Below are 19312 nucleotides of genomic sequence, written 5' to 3'. Positions count from 1 at the left end.
CTGTTTGTATGTGTTTTGAAGACAGTATGTGTGCAGGACTGTATGGGTGGATGAGTGTGTGTATGGGTGTGTTAGTGAATGAATGACTGTCTCAATAGTATATTTATGAGTAAGTACATATGTTTTAAACTAGTATATGTGAGTATTGAAGTATATAAGTGAGTATATCTGAGAGCGAGAGATTCTAAGACTTCCTGTATAAATAAGTATGTGTTTCTATAAGTGATTGTTTAAGAGAGTAAGTATGTCTACGATTCTGTAGAAGTTAGTGTAGTAGTGGGTGTATAGCTGTATATGCAAGTAAATGGATATTTGATAGTTTATTTGCATGTGTCAGTATGTGTGTGAGTAACTCTATAGATGAGTGTCGGTGTATAACAGGATATATAGGTGTATGAGTACATATGATGAGTGAGTACATGTATGAGTGACTATATAGAACTGTTGGTGAATGAGTGGATGTGTATGTAGATTTTGGGATTACTCAATAGGTTGTTCTAACTGGAATTCGTATTTCCATTTTTTTGAAAATTTTAGTTTCTATTTTTAATTGTGTGTATCAAAGGTTATATTACAGTAAGAGGAGGTCTGCCACAAGGATGATGTCATCTGTGATGTCATCAGGGATGTCATTTGAGATGTCATCAGTGATGTCATGAGTGATGTCACTGACCATGTCATGAGTGATGTAATATGTGACGTCATCAACAGTGCATTGCGGGCGCGCAAGTTATAGTTAGCTGAGCTAACTATAAAGGAGGAATTTCAAAGGTTTTGTATGAGAGAAATGTTCAGCTAACTATAACGTGTGAAACCTATGGTTTTTTCAATGAATTTGCATAGTTTTTTAAATGCTAATTCCTAACTATAACGTGTGTGAAACCTATGGTTTTTTCAGTGAATTTCAAAGGTTTTGTAAATGATAATTTATAAATGTATTAATTATTTTGTCTTTCTTTTTATACTAATTTCTTATATTTTTAATATAAATATTTATATTTATTTTATTTTTTAGATTATATTTCATATTCTTATTATTAAATAATAACAAAACTAATTTGCAAAGTAATTTTTGGATGAATTATTGCTTGACGTCGGTTGCAAGTATAACACAGCTCCAGCAATTCTCTTGGGGCCCTATCCTCACAATGCTGTATCAATCCTTACACCTGCTTCAAGCACGTGCAAGGTTTTGACGCAGCATAAGCTCAAAACTAACTGAATAAAATGTTATACATTTCACTCAGTCACTTTTACAAGGCCTTGCTGCACCCCCTTCTGCACAAGAAAGCCTCTTCTGGCGCAGCGCTTTACAATGCAATACACCCTCCAGATGCATCACATTGTTAATAGCACACATCATGGCACATCTTTTGCACCACCGCTGTGTCACAAAAGTGACGCAACGGCTGTGTAAAAGAGGCACAAGGGGATTGTAAATCCGCCCCTAACACATACAAATTCACCCAGGCACTTTCACCAGGAGCGCAAATTGAAGCATACACTTATAACATATTTATGTACATATGATACATTCAAGTGCTTCGGACATACTACAGTATACTATAGATAAACACCTTATAGATTTATGCTGTAGCAGTTCCTTATAGTTCTGCACTTTCACATTCTCCATACACTAGTAACATATTCATTCATTCATTTATGAACTACACATTCATTCTAACAAACTTTTACACACCACTGTAGAAATATAGTTCTTTCTTTGACCAGTGAAGGTAGTTCTAAAAGGAACTGTTTTTTTCTTTTGTATTTTTTTTGTGTTTTCTCAACAAATTCCAAGCGGGAACAAAAGAAGGAAAAAAAGAACAACTAATGTCGAGGACAGCAATGATCCTGCATCCTGCGTTTCATCAAGTCTATAGACTGTTCCCCATAACACAAAAGTTTATCACAATAAATGCATAGAATTTTAACTTTAGCAAAGTCAGAAACAATTTGTGGGTGTGGACTGCTTGCTGAAAATGCTGCTGCCGCAGTTGATGTGCTTGGTGCAGCAGCAGGTGGATTCTCGTGCAACCTCCGTCTTGCAGCTCGAGCAAAGTTCTTGGGGTGCAAGTTCTTCACATGTCGCACCATATTTGCTGTGCCAAAGGAGTATTTTTTACATGGATCACCCCTTGAAAGAGTTGTTTGGCAAATTTTACAGGTTAGTTTTGGAGCATTAACCTTTTTTTGACCTTCTGGAAAAGTGAAAAACTTCCAAATTAGAGCTTCTTTCCTCTTCTTTGGATGTTCTTCAGGAATGAAATCTCCCTCTGAAGAACTGCTGGAAGATTACTCCATTGCTCTTATTATGCTGATCTTCCTTCTATTTGAGAAGATTCTCAGAACAAATGCTTCTTCTTTGAAAGTCAAAGTCAAATAATTATAATGGGACGGAACTTTCAACAGTCGCAATAGGAAAAGTTATGAACCAATCAAATCTCTACTTTTAAAGTCACATGGCTTTTTTGTACGCTTATGATGCAGCTCTTTCAATACGAGTACGTATGATGTTCTACCGCGATTTGTTAATTCTTTTTAAAAGTAATATATGATTATTACAAGTATTTAAAAAAATTCATAGTTATCCCAAATGTCTGCCCTTAGTATGTACATTAAATACATACATGTTTTAAACCTGGTAGAAACATTGCCCCCTTTCGCGTACAGAACGCCGTACATGACGTCACACCGAAGCTTTAATGCGACGCGTAACGTGAAAGCATATTTGTACCGTATGCGCTGGTACACTCTGAGTATGATAAGCAGTACAAACTATGGTGCGATCACCCACTCAGTGACAAATCAGAGCTCAGGGCGCGCTAAGGAGAATGATTAGAAGTGCTGACTCATTGCAGATCTGATTCTGGACCTGCCTCTGCGCACATGATAACACCGCCCCCATCTCTCTCTGTTGTTAATTGTTAGTGAGCCTTCTGTCAAACTTTTAACACATTGACAGGTACTGCCATGACAGCAGGGCCGGTGGAAATCTCTAAATGTGGAGGATGGGTACTCCGTCAGGGCACCAGAGTATTTTACTCCGTCGACCTGGTGGAGTAAAGCCCGTCCTCTGGACTATAAATCAGGCTCTTCATCTTTCTAAGACTTTGGTTCTATGCGGCTACGTTCGTCTACGTATACCAGTACTTAATTTGTGCCGATGCTTTCCGGTGCTTAGCGCCGGCACTTATTTTTCAGGGCCGGGTCTACACCTGAGTGTCAACACAGATCAATGACTGCACGTCATGCGTCACAAAAATAGAATTGTCTGCATTTTGTGTTCGCAATCCATCGAGTCCCCCGGTGAAGAGTGCTGACGAGCTGATAATAAATCCATGCCAATTTGACTTCAGTGAAGTCCGAGTTACCGGTGGGTGGGCCACTGATTGGGTTTTGATTTGGTTCTGATAGGCTGTGGCAGCAGTGGCAGTATGCGTAACCTTTTTTTTTTTATTCTACGCTCCAGCGCACACGCATGAGTCACGACACACCAGCACTTCAGCACAACGTTAACAGCACTATTATTCGAAGTAGCCAGCGTGTGATGCAGTCAGTGTACAGCAGCAGGCCTCTTCGTATTAAACGCAGTAATCTGTAAGTAACCCAAACCAGTGCTGCTTTTTCTTTAATTTAGTGTGGTCACCGTGGTGCTTGGTAAACTTGATATGAACCCCTCTCTGTCTGTATTCTTGTTGATCTATTCTGTGACTTGCATTTGGAGTGCTGTTTTGTGCCATGTTTAATCTCTTTCGGACATATTTCGGTATTTTAATACCTGTTCTCCCCAGTGGCCCTCAGGAGCTGGCATGTCACTGGTCGTCTGTGTCTGCCTGCTTGGCTGCACTGGCAGTCTCCTCTCCTCCTTGGGGTGGTCCCAGAAAGTAAGCATCGAGCCCACCCCCCGCCCCGCCCTCCGCATGGCTGGTGGGATGGTCAGTGGCGTAACGAACCTTGAGGGGGCCCCCCTGCAGGGTACGTGAAAGGGCCTCTCTGGACTCAATCTAGAGCTCCCCAGCAGAAGTGCGGTGCTGACGGGGCCCCCTGGAGGGTGAGGCCCCGCCCCCGCGCCGCGGGGGCTGCAGGGGCCTGTGTTACGCCCATGGGGATGGTGAGACCATAGCACAGACTGGCCGCTCTGGCCTAGTGGAGCGCTTGGGCCTGGGAAGGGTGGAGTGTGTGCCAAAGCTACTAGCAGGATTCATAGTGACCCTGGGCAAGTGGGCAGCATGGAAGTGGAAAAGAGGAACATTTGCTTTAGTTGCTTGATAAAACTGCAGGGCGTGGTAGGAAATCAGTAATATTGCCCTCTCTTCAACGTCCCCAGTGAAGCAGTTCTATTGTTTAACCACACTCTGCAGTGGGGCCCCCAGAATTTGCAGGATACATCTTCCTTTATCAACGATTTTTCTGTCGCCCACGGAGGAAAAAAACTTAATACCAATAGACCTGTTTGAAGTACTTTACATAACTGATAAAGTGTTGGTGTTACATGTGTTTTTTGTTTCTAACGTTTTAGTTCAATTTTGTTTTTTCATGCAGGCAGTGTGTGAGAAGTTGGCCTGATAGGTGATGTTTCCAATTCTGGAACCACCTATTATCAGACCAAACAATCCCTTATGGTGTCTGGTTGTAAGTCAACCTTATTAGACAAGCTATCCTAGGGGTAGCATGGACTAAGCAGCCTAAAGGCTTAACTTAAGAGGTCGTGTTAAGCGAGCTGTTTTACCACATACAATCCTGTAATATCAAATGAAAGGACACCACACAAGTATATATTATAAAAATATATGTGTTTATTACTAAAAACAATCCCCAGTATTCTTTATGAATAAAGGGGCACAAGCGTTAAATCAAAAGCACTGTTTAAACATACAAGTTGCACAATTATGGATGAGGGCGGGTGGCCACTCAAACCATATACTAAACAAGTGGTATAAGAGATACCAATCGAACAGTGGTTAGGCCTAGGGCCTAGGGAGTCGCTGGGAGCAGTCAGGACAAGCAATGCTGAAGTCGGGAATGGCCCTCGGGATTCGGGAGATGTGCGGAAAGCGCACGCATGCACCAATGTTAACCAATGGTGCGTAAAAGTCATAAAGTTAAAGTTTAAGGACACTTCCGCTGGACCTAGAGGAACAAAACTTAACACACAGACCCTAGAGATGTGCACCAGTGTGGGAACACCGGCGGAGCAAAGTTACCTCACCCACAGGAAGTGGGTGCACAGGGTCGAAGTGGCGTCGGGTTTTGACACGCAGGCTCTTGGTGCTTGAAGCTGAAAGGGCTGCAGGCAGGTTGAAGATGAAGTGTCCGGTGGAGTCCAAGGGTGGACTCAAGTCGAAGGGTACCTGAAAGCAGAGGGGACAGAGTCTGGGTCACTCAGCAGTGACCAGGGTGGAACCAGGACGGAACCAGGCAATGTCGGGCGCAATCAGGTGGTCGTCGAGGAGCTTTTCTCCGCTGTCACGTGGGCTCTGGGGCATCTGCGACGTCCAGGAGCAGGTCACGATCTGTCCCACGCAGGCCCTCACCGTCGGCGCTGTCAGCTTCAAGTTTGGAGCAAACAACACTTGGCAAGAGCAATCCACGCGGGATCGGAAGATTGCTTCTCACTCGGACCAGGAAGGTCAGAGTCGGGGCTCCTTTTCAGGGGAGCTGGTGTGGATCTGGAGCAACCAGATTCACGAGTCTTATTTGTAGTTTCGTCGGCACAGGGACCACTAGCCGGCTGGCAAGTGACCGGGCCAACGCATTGAGCCAAATGGAGCAGAAGGGCCCCACACAGCACTCGTCAAGTGTGGAGGGCTGAACTTCGGCTCAGGAGTAGCTCAGGGTGGGGGCTTCTCAAACCCCGGTGCACAGCTTTGAGGGTCACTCGTGGGCTGCACGGTCAGCGTCTCGTGGTCAATTCAAGATGGGTCTTTGCAGGGACTGTGGATCGGGCTGTTGGAAGGCAGGAAAGCTTGATCTCGTCGATCTCAGTTGCTCGAGTTCCGGCGGGAACTGCAACTAAGTAGACGTCGAGGGCTGGATGGTGCCTGCTGCTGCAGGGTGGTCACCCCTTGACCACAAGGGAGATTCTTCGGGCTTCCACGTTGAGATGGAGGTCCAAGGGTCCAGAGTTTCGTTTCTAATGTTTCTTCCAGGAAATCTGATGTGCATTGGCACTGCTCCCACTCTTATTCCAATCTGGGGGGCGTGATTACCTGCTAGGTCCCCCCCTATGGGTGGGACCCAGGAAGGGGGTGGATACACCCCTTTCCTTTGATCCAGGCCGCCCTGGCACGAGGGCTGGAGTGCCCCAGAACCGGTTTGGCAGGATTATGCAAGGGGCAGCCTTGTGCGCCCCAGGCAGTGTCTGGTTTCTTTCAGACCTCCCTGCTACAATCCACTATCTCCTGTCTGGAGGGTGGTGACACCCTCCTGTGACAGGAAACCCTTTGTCCTGGACCCATTTGGCCGAGTTTCGGTCAGCTGCAGGGGTCCAGACATTTGTCTGTGGCAGAGGCATCCATTTTGTGGATCTAAGGTCTTTGGAGAAATTAACCGCATTAAAGCAAAGGAACATGTATTACCCCTCTAGAGGGGTGGAATGCTATCCCCGTCGCCAGAACTGGCGAGGGGATAGTATTCCAAATCGTATGACACCTTACACGACATGTTTTGATAAAGCCAAACCAGAGTTGCTATATAACCGCGAGGATTATAAGGCACTTAAGAGTATATGGTATGGCATTATCCTGAAACAGCTTAGGGAGTTGTTCCCGACAGCTGCAGACAGGCTCAGCTCATGCCAGAGCTCCATCTCACATTAAACCACGCACTCTGCCTCCAGGATTGATGAGGCCTTCCATAGGAGTGGCTCACAGGTTTATATGTGTCCAGATATAGGGTTAGATATAGGTATACTATACCTAAGTAAGGGGTGTTTACACCACCTTACCCCAGCTGAGTGATCAGCCAGTTGTGTCAATTTAAGAACCAGCCAGGGGTGGCAAAAGATATGCTGCAGCCCCTGGTAGGCCTTGGTGGCCCCTATGCCCTGGGCACCTATAGTGCATTATACAGGGGCTGACAAGGAGTCCATTTCCAATTGTGGTATGTACCTAGGGTACATGGAATCCATTTTACAGAGAGAGCAGATGGCCTGGGGCCCTGATTAGCAGGGAACCAGGTCAACTAAGTCAAAAAACCAGCTAAACACAGGCAAAAAATCTGGGGTAACCATAGTCAGGTAGCCACCTTCCTACACAGTGCTAACAGTGCCCTTGGTTTATCTAGAGCACATTCTCGAGTTTGTTACTTTCTTGGGGCATATTCTGTCGCCTCGAAGAGCTTGATCAAGAATATAGAATATTCAAACCTTCAATTTTTTATGTGACCTGGAAGCTTGTGTCCCCTTATGACTGAATGGCTCAGTGAAATCTCAGTTCCTGTTCCAGTTATCTCTCTTGTTTAGCAAATTAATGTATTTTGGGAGTTGTAGGCAGGGCACTTGAACTAGATTTCCAACATACCCTGATAAACATGATCTGTTGTAGGGAGGGGGAAGTTATATTCCTGTGAAATAATGCTTAATTTGAACCTGGCACCTGCTTTTCCTCTTTAGATATTGACAGAGCAGCTCCTGGTGAGAGCAAGCAAGGTGAAAAACACACAAACCGGAAAGTAGAAGTAAAATAAATATGTAAAAAGTAACCACGGGGGAATGCGGGTACCAACAACTGTGAGCTAAAGAGGCAAGTAGTGTCTGGGAGTAGATTAAAGAGGCCTGGGATGAATTCCGGACTATGCAGCCTTGGCATTAAGTGCGTAGACAATTAATAGCAACACCGGAGGCCTTTCTAGCAGAGCTGGGAGCACTCTCACTCATTCCTTTTACAAATTAAGCACTGGATATAGTCAACTGATCGCCTTTGCCTTCAAGTCCTTCTGATGCTGTAGTCATATGGCTCAGATTGTCCTGGTGATCTGACACAGTTTATCTTCATTTAAGTTGTATATTGTTATTGTTTCCAGCCCAGGATGCACTACTTAAGAGTCCTTTTTGAACAGTGGGCCTGAGCCCTTGTAATGCCTCGACACAACTCAGAGGGACAGACAACTCTATTACTAAGCAGTTTATGCTACGCAGATGACTGTGTGTAAAATATGCATGAACTTTCCCTGTGTTATTACCAGAAAAATGCAGATCTTAGGTTTGCAAGCCTCATTAAATGCTCTTTTCTATGTTGATGAATGTAGCTTTGACTATCTGGTCACCTTACCTGTGTCAAAAATGGGGCGGGACAGAAAGTTGGCCCTCCGCCCCTCCTGTGACAATTAACTACTTATGCAAATCCAGAAATTGCTTTCTGTGCTTGATGGAACATGAGGAAAATATAGCTCTATGAAGTCCTGTAGCTTCCTTACAGTCTATACTTTTCCTGCAAGTAGAAGTCATGGAACAGTGTATTTATTATTGAAAAAAGGTAGAGGAACGGTTCTGATGTGGAAATAGAAGTGCTCCTTTTTTATTTTTTTATATTTAATATTTTATTCACGCTCAGTTAAACATACTTAAGGGAAAGGACTGAGTAAAGGTGTCATCACTTTTTTCTCATTTCTTAGCTTGCAATCGCCTTGTCATTTTCCTCAAAATGTTTGATCTTTCGGCATTCCCTCTACTACTATCTCAATTACATATTTCCTTTTTTGTGCATCAATTTATTGTTAAAAACTCCTCTTGTCTACACAGTTGTCTCTGAGACTGCTTCCTTTTTTTCCTAAACACACCCCTCCTTCACCTCCTCTCTTTCCTACAGCATCACGTTCACGGAATGTATGTCACAGTGTGACACAGTGTTTAACTAGTGAAACATGAGTTACATGTGTGTTTTTTTTACTGTAAGGGACACTCTCCGGTCCACCGCAATCATATTAGGTGATTGTTTGAGTGGAGAGAGTAGTCTTTTCTCCCTGGTAACTGAGCGGGCAGCCTGCGGTCTAGTTGCCAACACGCCAACATGCCACTGCCATAAATTTCAGCTCCTGGGCGGGTGCGCAGCGGACGCGCGCAGCGGGCGGCGCGCCGTCGGTGCACCAAATGCATGTTAAAGGCAAGCCCATCCGCGCAAGAACGCCGCCAGCCGCCAAGGAATGTTGCCAGTCGCATAGCGGGATCTCTTGGAGAGACGAATGACTTACACACGAGAGACTCTTTTGGTGTATAATCTCCCACTTTCATGTACCGGGGACAAAGAGCTTCGGACAGACGGAAGAGGTCTATAAAGGTTGATAGGTATACTAACTGTGGGTGGGTCCCGGTTAAACAACCATTTCCTTCTTCCAGCCCTCAGTCTGGGATACAGGAGTGTCACTGTGATAGCCAGGGGGAGGGTAGTGGGATGGGGCAGAACAGACAGAGACCTGGCATTCGGGGATTATATCTGAATGCCACCGGTAAACGAGAAGGAGGATTAGCCATCGCTACGCGGCTCCCTTACTACATTAGGACGGTTGATAGAATCTCTTCGGCTATTATGGAGCTCCTAATGCTTAGAGTTGAGTGTAACCTGGTCCTAGAATGGTCAGGAGCATTGGTATACCACCCGCCAGGGGGCAGTAATAAGGAGTTCAGTAACGCACTACCGGACAGACTGGCACCCCATGTTTTGAATGCAAAGAACTTTTTATAGTTAGGAGATTTCAACCATCATCTAGAGGTGCCTTCTAATTCAGACTCTGCTAGTTTAATTGCAATCAATCAATCAATCAATCAATCACAAGAATTTGTATAGCGCGCTACTCACCCGTAAGGGTCTCAAGGTGCTGAGGAGGGAGGAGGGGACGGGGGGGCAATAATGGAATCTCTCGGGCTATCTTTGAGAGTCACCAGCCCTACCCACAGTGCAGGCCACACCCTAGATGCCATATTCTCCAACATATTGGATTTGGTTGTTGAACCTCCACCGGTACTTGGTTGGACGGACCATATGGCACTAAGTTTCTCAGTACTGTCTGCCCATCCAGTACATTGGGGGCAAGGTCAGAAGAGTTTTCGAAGACCCTGGTCGAGAGTAACCGCCTCCGCTTTCAGCCAAGTTTATAGGGATCCCTTGTTTAATCTGGATGTGGACCCTAAAGGGTCACTACTCAGAAGAGGGCGGCTCCGGCCCCGTGGTATTCAGTCACTCTTAGGAAAGAGAAGTCCAAGTGCAGAGTTTTGGAGAGGAGATGAGGAAGTCAAAGGGGAAGCAAGATGAACTGCTATATCAGAAATCACATCGACTCTACTTGAATAGCTGTAACATAGCAAGAAGGGCACACCTGGGTGTCCGCATTATAGAAGCCAAAAATTCCTCCAGGGAACTAAATAGTATACTGAAGGAATTTACTAACCCAAAGGCTGATAACGCGGCACCCACGCCTACACAGGAACTATGCGAGGACTTAGCCAGGTATTTTTCCAATAAGATTGACCTAATTTATCAGTCCTTTGATACGGCTATAACGGAACATGGGGAGGGAGACGCTCCTAGAGAACCCCCGCTGGAAGAGGGTTCTTCCTGTAGGCTGGATTCCTTCGCCGTTATAACTAGAGAGCAAGTAGGCTTCCTACTAAGCCGTGTAAAGTTGGGCTCGCCATTTGATCCTGTACCACCGGCGGTGATATCAATACTCAGCCCGGTGCTGGCAGATGTGCTTTCTAAAATATACAACATCTCGTTGGAGACAGCTATATTTCCGAATGAGTGGAAAAGACGCGGGTTAAGCCACTCCTAAAGAAGGCGATGGCGGATCTGTCTGAGCTGCAGAACTACAGGCCTATTTCACTCCTCCCCTGGTGTGCGAAGGTTCTGGAAACTCTGGTAAACCAACAGCTGTCCCACTATCTGGAACAGAATCATCTCCTGGATTCCTCTCAGTCTGGATTCCGTGCATCACATAGCACGCAGGCTGCACTGTTAGAAGTGACGGGCGCCTTCAAGATGACATTAGACGGGGGGGACTCCAGTGATCCTAGTCCTCCTCGATCTGTCAGCAGCATTTGATACCATCTCACACCAGTTCCTGCTGGAGAGACTGAGGGGGACTGGGGTGAGGGGTAAGGCTCTAGAGTGGACCCAGAAGTTTCTAGTGGGGCGGACACAGAGTATCCAGTTGGGTTCATTTGTATCACAGACGATAGGGGTGGACAGGGGTGTCCCGCAGGGTTCTGTACGTAGTCCGACCCTGTTCAATGCATATGTGACACCCCTAGCAGACATCACCAGAGGCCACAGGTTTGAGACTATTTCCTATGTGGATGACACGCAGCTAATTGTTCCCAATGAGGAAGATGTTTATGTCAACTCAACGGAAATTTAGAAGCTGCATGTCTAGTATTGCTGTCTGGATGAGGAGGAATTTCTTACAACTCAATTCCTCAAAACGGAAATTCTGCTATTCGGGAAGGCTGAGACAATTTGGTCCCCTGAATGGTGGCCGCCCGAGTTGGGCGAAGCTCCGCCACCCAGGAGATGGGCCAAGAATTTGGGAATCAGGTTAGATGATGAATTATCTATGGAGGAGCAGGTCAAGACAGTATCTGACACATGTTTTGGCACAATGAGGATGCTCAGGAAAATGTTTCCCTGGATCCCTTTGTCAGCGAGGAAAACCCTTGTCCAGACACTCCTGGTGAGTCGGCTAGACTATGGTAACTCGCTGTTGGTGGGTGCCAGGGAGGCACTACTAACACGTCTGCAGGTAGTGCAGAACACTGCAGCCCGCCTCGCCCTAAACAAGCCGGCACAGACCTGATCGGTCCCTCTGTTGAACCAGTTACACTGGCTCCCGGTGAGGAAACAAGCTATTTTTAAGATGCTCTGTGTTGTTTTCAAATCATTACAGGGGAAATGCCCTGTTTATCTCAACAACAAACTCAATCGGCCCGACAATTAAGATCTAGTAATGCCAACCTTCTGTGTATTCAGAAGATACAGAGGGTAAGGAAGGGCGGTAGAGCCTTCTGTTATTTGGCCGTGAGCCACTGGAATAAATTGCCATCAAACATCAGGGCTTCCAGCGAGCTACCCAGTTTTAAGAAACTTCTAAAGACTTGGTTGTTTTAGATGGGTGTGCCCTCCCTACTTCCACCTATAGCGCCGAGAGATCCCCTTGGGGATGATACGTCTGCGCTTTATAAGTCCACAAAGTGAGTAAGTATGCCTGAACTGTAACTGACAGCCCTTTTGTGTGACGATAGCTCAGTGAGATATGCTTTACCTGTCAAGATGGGTGCATATATGTGTGTGTATAATCTGCAGGCGTCACACTTAGTCATTCATCCTTCTAAAGTAGATCCACTGAATAGTAACACTTACTATTTACAGTGCTTCAAAGTGATAAAGTCCGCAGCAAGCACTATAAAACAAGTTATCATATTTTATGGTTCTAATATTTGAACCTGACATAACACTATATGAAGTGAATTGTCTAGGCGCAGTTGTTATATTCACTTATTTGCATCAGTCGGAAAGCTCCCTTGCTAAAATTCAGCAGTGCCAGTTGAGGATGTGGGTGGGGCCAATAAAGTAAGTGGGCAGAGCTGACAGAAGTGGGTATGGCCAACAACAAACATTTGAGCACCTGGACTTCATATTTTACAAATTAAGCACTGACCAGGTATGTCTGTCTGTCAGTGTGTTCATTCTTATTTCATAAATATTTGCATACTATCCATATCCATCGGAACAGAACCCATTTAATCTACAATACCATAATGAAAACTGAGTTAAAATAAAGTTTCAAACAGAGAAGTGTGGCTCACTGGTTAGAGCGGCAGACCCTGATGCAGAGGTATGGCCCGGGACCAGGGTTCAATTCCCGTCGCGGCTGGGTCTTGGGCTCAATATCCTCGGACCCGATAATTCTCTCCCCTCGGTGCCTACTCTAATCATGGGTCCCACGCTGCAACTCTGGGCAATAGCTTGCTTTATCTCCACACCGGCCCTAACGCTAGGATGTCTGGCTTCACCTTGGGGTGCCCAGGAATGGGCACCTCACAGGAACAGGCCAGGACGGGTTACTTAGCGGCACAGCGCGGGGACACACTGGCTAGTGTAACCAGGCGCTTTATAAGCTCAGGATTATTATTATTATTATTATATGCCCTAAAGGTTACATGAAGAGGTTTGATTGGATGTATGACGTTACATCGCGCACATTGAGATCGCACGCTTTTCCCCCGCATCTTTTACATCGCACAGACCATGACATCGTCTGTTTTTACCTCGCTGTCTGTTGCAACGCGACTCCGTTGCTTTCTATTGGCCCGTACATTACCCCGCAGTACACCAAGTCGCATGGCAAAACAACGAGGTGTTTGATATCGCCTGCGTGTACCCGCCTGTAAGCCCTGGCCCCCACATCCCCCCGTCCCCCCAATGCCAAATCTTCCCTTTTTATTGCATGTTTTTTGTTTTTGGGGGGGTGTGTAAATTAATTTTATAAATATATCCTAACCTTTGTCCTGAATTTTTACACTCATTGTCCTGCATTTGCATCTATGCCAGTTGACCCCCCTACCCAGGATCTTTGTATCGCGCCCTTGAATTGACTTTTACTATTTATTATTCACGCAATTGCACCAGATATTGTGTGGTTAGACACGAACCTGGGTCCTGGTTTCATTTCGTGTGAGTTATGAAAGACTTCAGGAGGGTTTTTTACGATGCACTCGAATGTGTTTTTTATTAATATTCCTCTCACATCAAGTAACTGCTGCAGAGGCCGTATAATCTTGCGCTTTCTGCACTTCGCCAGGGCAGAAGGGATGTGTGATTTTTTTCGGCATCTCGAATGAGTTCATTAATTCGAAATCTCTCTGATTAATGCATGTTGTTCTGACACCAGAGCACGGAATCACAGAGAAGCAGTTACTGCATTATGTTTCTGAGCTTCGCTGTCAGCAAAAGATGAATTAACTCAGTATTAAATCGAGTTAATCTACTCGTTCGAGACGACAAAAAGAAGAGCACAGATCCCTTGTACACTGGCAGAGTGCAGAAAACGGTATCTTGATACAGTCACTGTTGATTTTGGAGAGATTGCTTAGTATCTCTATAAAGCCTAATGGCAGGTCTTTAAGTGGGGCGGGTCCTGCCAGATCTGAGCACGGGCAGAATTTTCAGAGGGTGATCAAACGAATCGTTTCTGGGCTCTGTAGATATTCCCCTAACGGAGCTCAGAGCAAGAATTGTTTCCTGAATGTAAATCTGAAACTTTCTCTAAAAGTTGAAGGCCGCTGTTCCCCTCAGACCCGTGGCCCGAATTTTGTTCTGCCTTGCGTTTATTTGCTGGCTGTGTTCTTGCGCCTTCCAGCGTATCAGGCAGCATGCTGTATTCAATTTGTGAGGAGCAGCTTTTCCAGAGACACTTGGTTGAGGGATGGCTCCTACTTACAAAGATCACACCTTTTGAAAGAACCTTTGGACACACCTTTGGCCATTCCAACGCCCCCTCCCCCCCCAAGATTGTTTTATTCCACTCAAAAGCACCGCCTAATAAAGGTATCTGAGGCAACAGCTGTATTTGACCTATTCACCACTGCACCAAGCAGAATTAAAAGATACGTCTTCTGCGCTAGAATCTTGAATTGACCAATTTGTCAAAAGAGTTTGGGAAGTTGCAAAACACTTTAAAATAAATTATCCACCCAACCACCCATCCACCCACCCATCCACCCACGCATCCACCCATCCATCCATCCACCCACCCACGCATCCACCCATCCATCGACCCACCCATCCACCCACCCACCGGCCCATCCATCCACGCATCCATCCACCCACGCATCCACCCATCCACCCACCCATCCACCCACGCATCCGCCCACCCATGCATCCACCTACCCACCCATCCACCCACGCATCCACCCATCCATCCACCCATCTATCCACTCACCCATCCATCCACACATCCACCCATCCATCCATCCACCCATCCATCCACCCACCCATCCACCCACGCATCCACCCATCCACCCATCCATCCATCCACCCATCCAACCACCCACCCATCCATCCACATAAAAAGTATTAAGTGTGACAAAAACACTTAAAATGTAGTAAGTGTATATTTGGGGTTCTCGCACGCAGTTTAGCTAAATGTATATATTTTATGATCGTTTCCCATAATATTAATATATTAGGTGAGCGTTTGTTTTGGGAGACGTGACAGGAGGCTCGAACCTTAGCTCCCAGCACTAAAGTCGGCAGCGCTTGGCCTCAGACCACATCGTTTCCCGTTATATGTTGGTGAATCTTTTGTAGTATTTGGGGGCCTCGCACGCAGTTTAGAGTTTGTGATCATTACCCTTAACATTAATATATTAGGTGAGCGTAGTGTCAACAAAACACATTAAAATTTGTAAGTGTATATATATTTGCGGGCCTCGCACGCAGCTCAATTAAGATATTTTGTGAGCAGCTCAATTAAGATATTTTGTGAGCGTTTCCCATTACATGGTGAATATTACATCGTTTCTGGTCCTTGCAGGTCATGCTGAATATTATATCGTTTCACACTGTGACTCGCACGTCCCAGTTAATCATCTTAATTTCCGTGTGGAAATGTGTAAGTGTATATATATTTGGGGGCCTCGCAGGTCATGGTGAATATTATATCGGTTTACACTGTGACTCGCATGCTCGCACGTCACAGTTTAGAGCAATTTTTGTTTATTTTTCATTATGGTGATTATGATATTGTGCAGTTTAGCATTTTTGGTATTTTCCATTTTCTTCATTTCCGTGTGGTGAATATTATTTCACATTTTCCCCATTACGTCATCATTTTAGTGAATATTATATCGTGCAGTTTAGCATTTTTATCTTAGCATATTTCCAATAACATCAGTTTTGCAGTTTTTTCAGTTTCTTAATTTGCCCATCACGATGCGATGTCATCGCTGGCGATGTAATGGCTAGCGATGTACAAGTCATTGCGACGTCTTAGCATGCGGCGTGCTAGCATGCGGTGTGCAGCCACCCGCGATGTAATAGCCGCGTTGCGATAGCAGCGCGATGCAGTACTTGCGATGTAACGGGTGTTCCCCGTTTGATTTGGCTGCATAACTCACTGAGCTGGCACTAACTTGCCACCTTCAAGTTAGACTCAGTACCTTAGCCTGCTGAGCTATCTTACATCAAATACAGTTCTGTGAACTGCATGGTTGATTTTAAATGATTCGAATTTAAAGGCAGCTATTACACACAGGTCTTTCCAGCAAATTCAGGAAGATCTTGAAGGGAACTTGTCCAATTTCACTTATTGGATCTCTGCCTCTGCGTCGGCTCTTTCTGCACCTTGCTGGCCCAAGTTGGCTAGAGATTCCCTTTCTAAGCCTTGGTTTTCTTCAGAATTGAAAGCCCTGAAACATGAGTGCAAAGTTCTGGAACGGGCATGGCGCTCTAGTGATTATGGTCTTCCAGCTAAAATCTTACTGAGAGCAAAACAAAAAAGCTACTATAGCGCTATAGCAGCCGCTAAAAGTTGCTATTTCTCTCTACGCATTGATCAGGCCAATAATAATTCCAAAGAAATATTCTCCATCGTGCAAAGTTTTATGGCTCCCAGTGCCTAAGCTCGAACTGCGCCAGTCTCAGTGACTTAGTGCAACACTCTTGCAAATTTCTTCCTGGACAAGATCTGTTCCATTCAAGCCAGTTTTACTTCCTGTATTTCAGATTCTACGGCTTTTCTGACGGGTTGGTCGGCTAACACCCCTACTAATACTCTGTCAACTTTTGAGCCTATTGAGCTAGCTGGCTCGCTCAAAATTCTCAAATCTCTGAAGTCGGGCTCTCCGACTGATCCCTGGGCCGCTAGACTTCTGGCCGCGGTTTCGGATACTATCAACCCCAGAGCCAATAAAATTGTTAATATGTCTCTGCGGGAGGGTCGTGTCACAGATTCTTGGAAGCAGGCACAAATTCTCCCGCTCCTGAAGAAGCCATCCCTTGACACTATGATACCAGGAAATTATCGTCCTATATCATTGCTTCCAAGCTTGGCCAAGGTTTGTGAAAAGGTGACCAAGCAACTGACCAACTTTGTAGAGGTATCAGGTCTATTACATCCGGCCCAATCGGGATTTCATGCCTCGTTCAGTACAGAGTCCGCCTTGTTGGAGGTGACAGAGGCAATTCGTGGGTGTTTGGATGCCGGTGGAAGAGCGGCATTGGTTATGCTCGACTTGTCTGCGGCATTCGACACTGTACCACACGCCTTGCTTCTGGATCACCTTTCGGCAATTGGGATCTCAGGCTCCGTCTGGAGTTGGGTTAAATCTTTCCTGGAAGATCGCTCCCGGCAGATTTGGCTTCCCCCTTGTGTCTCGGCTCCTCAGCAGGTAGCTACTGGGGTGCCGCAGGGGTCATCCCTTAGCCCCCTTCTTTTTAATATCTATGTTACTCCGCTGATTTATTTAGCGGAGTCACTTGGGGCTAAGGTGATGGCCTATGCTGATGATACCCAGCTCTTGTTCTCCTGGGGAAGGGCTGGGGATTCAGCTCTTGCTGCACAACACTGTCTTTCCTCGGTCTTTGGCTGGCTTTCTCAGGCACAGTTAAAATGCAATGAAGAGAAATCAGAGGTTCTTTTGTATGGCGCTTTTCCAGCTAACTTCCGAGAGAGGCTATGGCCTCCTGGTTTCCCTATGCCTAATACCATGGGCACTGCGGCAAAAAATCTGGGGGTCTGGTTTAATGAGAATCTGACCTTTTCTACCCAGGTTAAAAAGCTGGCAGGGACCTGCTTTGGCACATTAAAAGCATTGAAGAAGTTCTTGCCTCTACTTCCTAGACCTGCCAAAGAAACGGTTGTCCGTGCTTTGAATTTGGCTCGGTTTGATTATGCCAATGCGCTCTATGCGGGCATCTCTGGCTACCTTCTGAACAAATTGCAGGTCATACAGAACTCGGCTGCTAGACACCCGCTGGGTATATCTCGCCGATGTAGTGTGCGTGGCCACTTGGGTTCTTTGCACTGGCTACCAGTGGATGTGCGCATAAAATTCAAAACCCTGGTCATCGCCCAGAGGGCCTAGTACGGCCAGGGTCCTTCTTATCTTCAGAACAGGTTTGTTTTTTACAATCCTGTGAGAAAGCTGCGGTCATCCTCCCAGCTCCTGAAGCAGACCCCGAGTTTTAAACGCCAGAGGCTCGGTGGGAGTTCTCTTGTGCGCAAAGCTGCTTTGGCTTGGAACGCTCTTCCCATGTCCTTACGCAGTATTCAAGACTCAGTGATCTTCAAAAAAAAGTTAAAAACCTTCCTCTTTGAATAGCGCCTTGGTTAGTGGTTCCTTTTCCTGAGCGCGCGCCGGGACACTCTTCGGAGTATATGTGCACGATATATAAATGGATTTAACATAACATAACATCATTACCACCGACCCTCTCACCAGTAATAAATACTGATATGTGCTGGATAAACGCAGATATCTGCAGCAGGTGCTTTACCTTCTAAGCTAGCGTTAAATGCAGTGCGTGAGTAATTCATAAGTGAAGTACACAATTCCTGACACTTCTTTCAAAGTTGCCAATTTCTTTGTGTAAAAAATAATGCAAAGGTTCACTGGTTGATGCCCCTCGTGACGGGCCCCACGTCACTCCCATGATCGCGTCTGCACCCACTTTCTGCACTCCCCCCTCCCCCCGTTTATGGGTTCCTAGGATACATGTTTCTACTGCCAGCACTGAGTTAAGCCTTTAACTAGTGATTTGAGTGGGAATACGGCAGGGCAGGAGCTGACTAGTACCCGTCTGCACCTGTGAAGCGCCGCGACTCCCACTGAATTTAGTGCAACAGCCCTGAGAAGTCTCCCTTTCAAATAAAAGAAGTGCAGGTGCTCACAGTACCGGAGAGTACCCGCCCACTTAAAGCACTGTCTGTATCCTGGTCCCTGACCTAAGTGTAACCCTAACCATACCTTCCCCAGCCCAAAACATAACCTTTAATATTGTGTTAATCAAATCCCTATATTTGGATTTACCTTATTCACTGCAGTGCTCATGTCGATGTAGCGCCTTCGAAGTAACTTCTGTAGTGATGTAATCTCGAATTGATGCAGTGAGGTCCCAGTGACAGGGGTGCAGCCTGACCCCCGCCGGGGGGCACTGAAAGGTCGCGTGCATCTTAATGTCACTTCTTCCGAGCCCCCATCACCTTGAGGATTGGTATAGCGCACAACTAGCTAAGAGAGCGCTTTACAGAAGGCGCTACGGTAGAAGCGCCTAACACGAGGTGTTCTAGGTAGACTGGATGGGGTTTCGCTGAGAGG

At 46.0% G+C, this 19312-nt stretch overlaps 1 protein-coding gene across 2 annotated transcripts in view; it reads right to left on the bottom strand.

Moving 5' to 3' along the window:
• Positions 1 to 19312, bottom strand: part of LOC144770802 (C3a anaphylatoxin chemotactic receptor-like) — an 82434-nt gene that overhangs the window by 22323 nt on the left and 40799 nt on the right. The window contains exon 1 of one of the 2 annotated variants that reach the window (XM_078655562.1): positions 19025 to 19145. The exons of the other annotated variant lie outside the window; for it this stretch is intronic. The gene's annotated coding sequence lies outside the window, so the exon portion shown is untranslated. Of the gene's footprint in view, positions 1 to 19024; positions 19146 to 19312 lie in introns of those variants that run through there. 2 annotated transcript variants of the gene reach the window in all.

This window comes from Lissotriton helveticus, chromosome 7 (genome assembly GCF_964261635.1).
Source record: "Lissotriton helveticus chromosome 7, aLisHel1.1, whole genome shotgun sequence".
Taxonomy (NCBI): domain Eukaryota; kingdom Metazoa; phylum Chordata; class Amphibia; order Caudata; family Salamandridae; genus Lissotriton; species Lissotriton helveticus.
The sequence above is the reverse complement of the archived record's forward strand: the minus strand, read 5'-3'. Positions and strand labels throughout refer to the sequence as shown.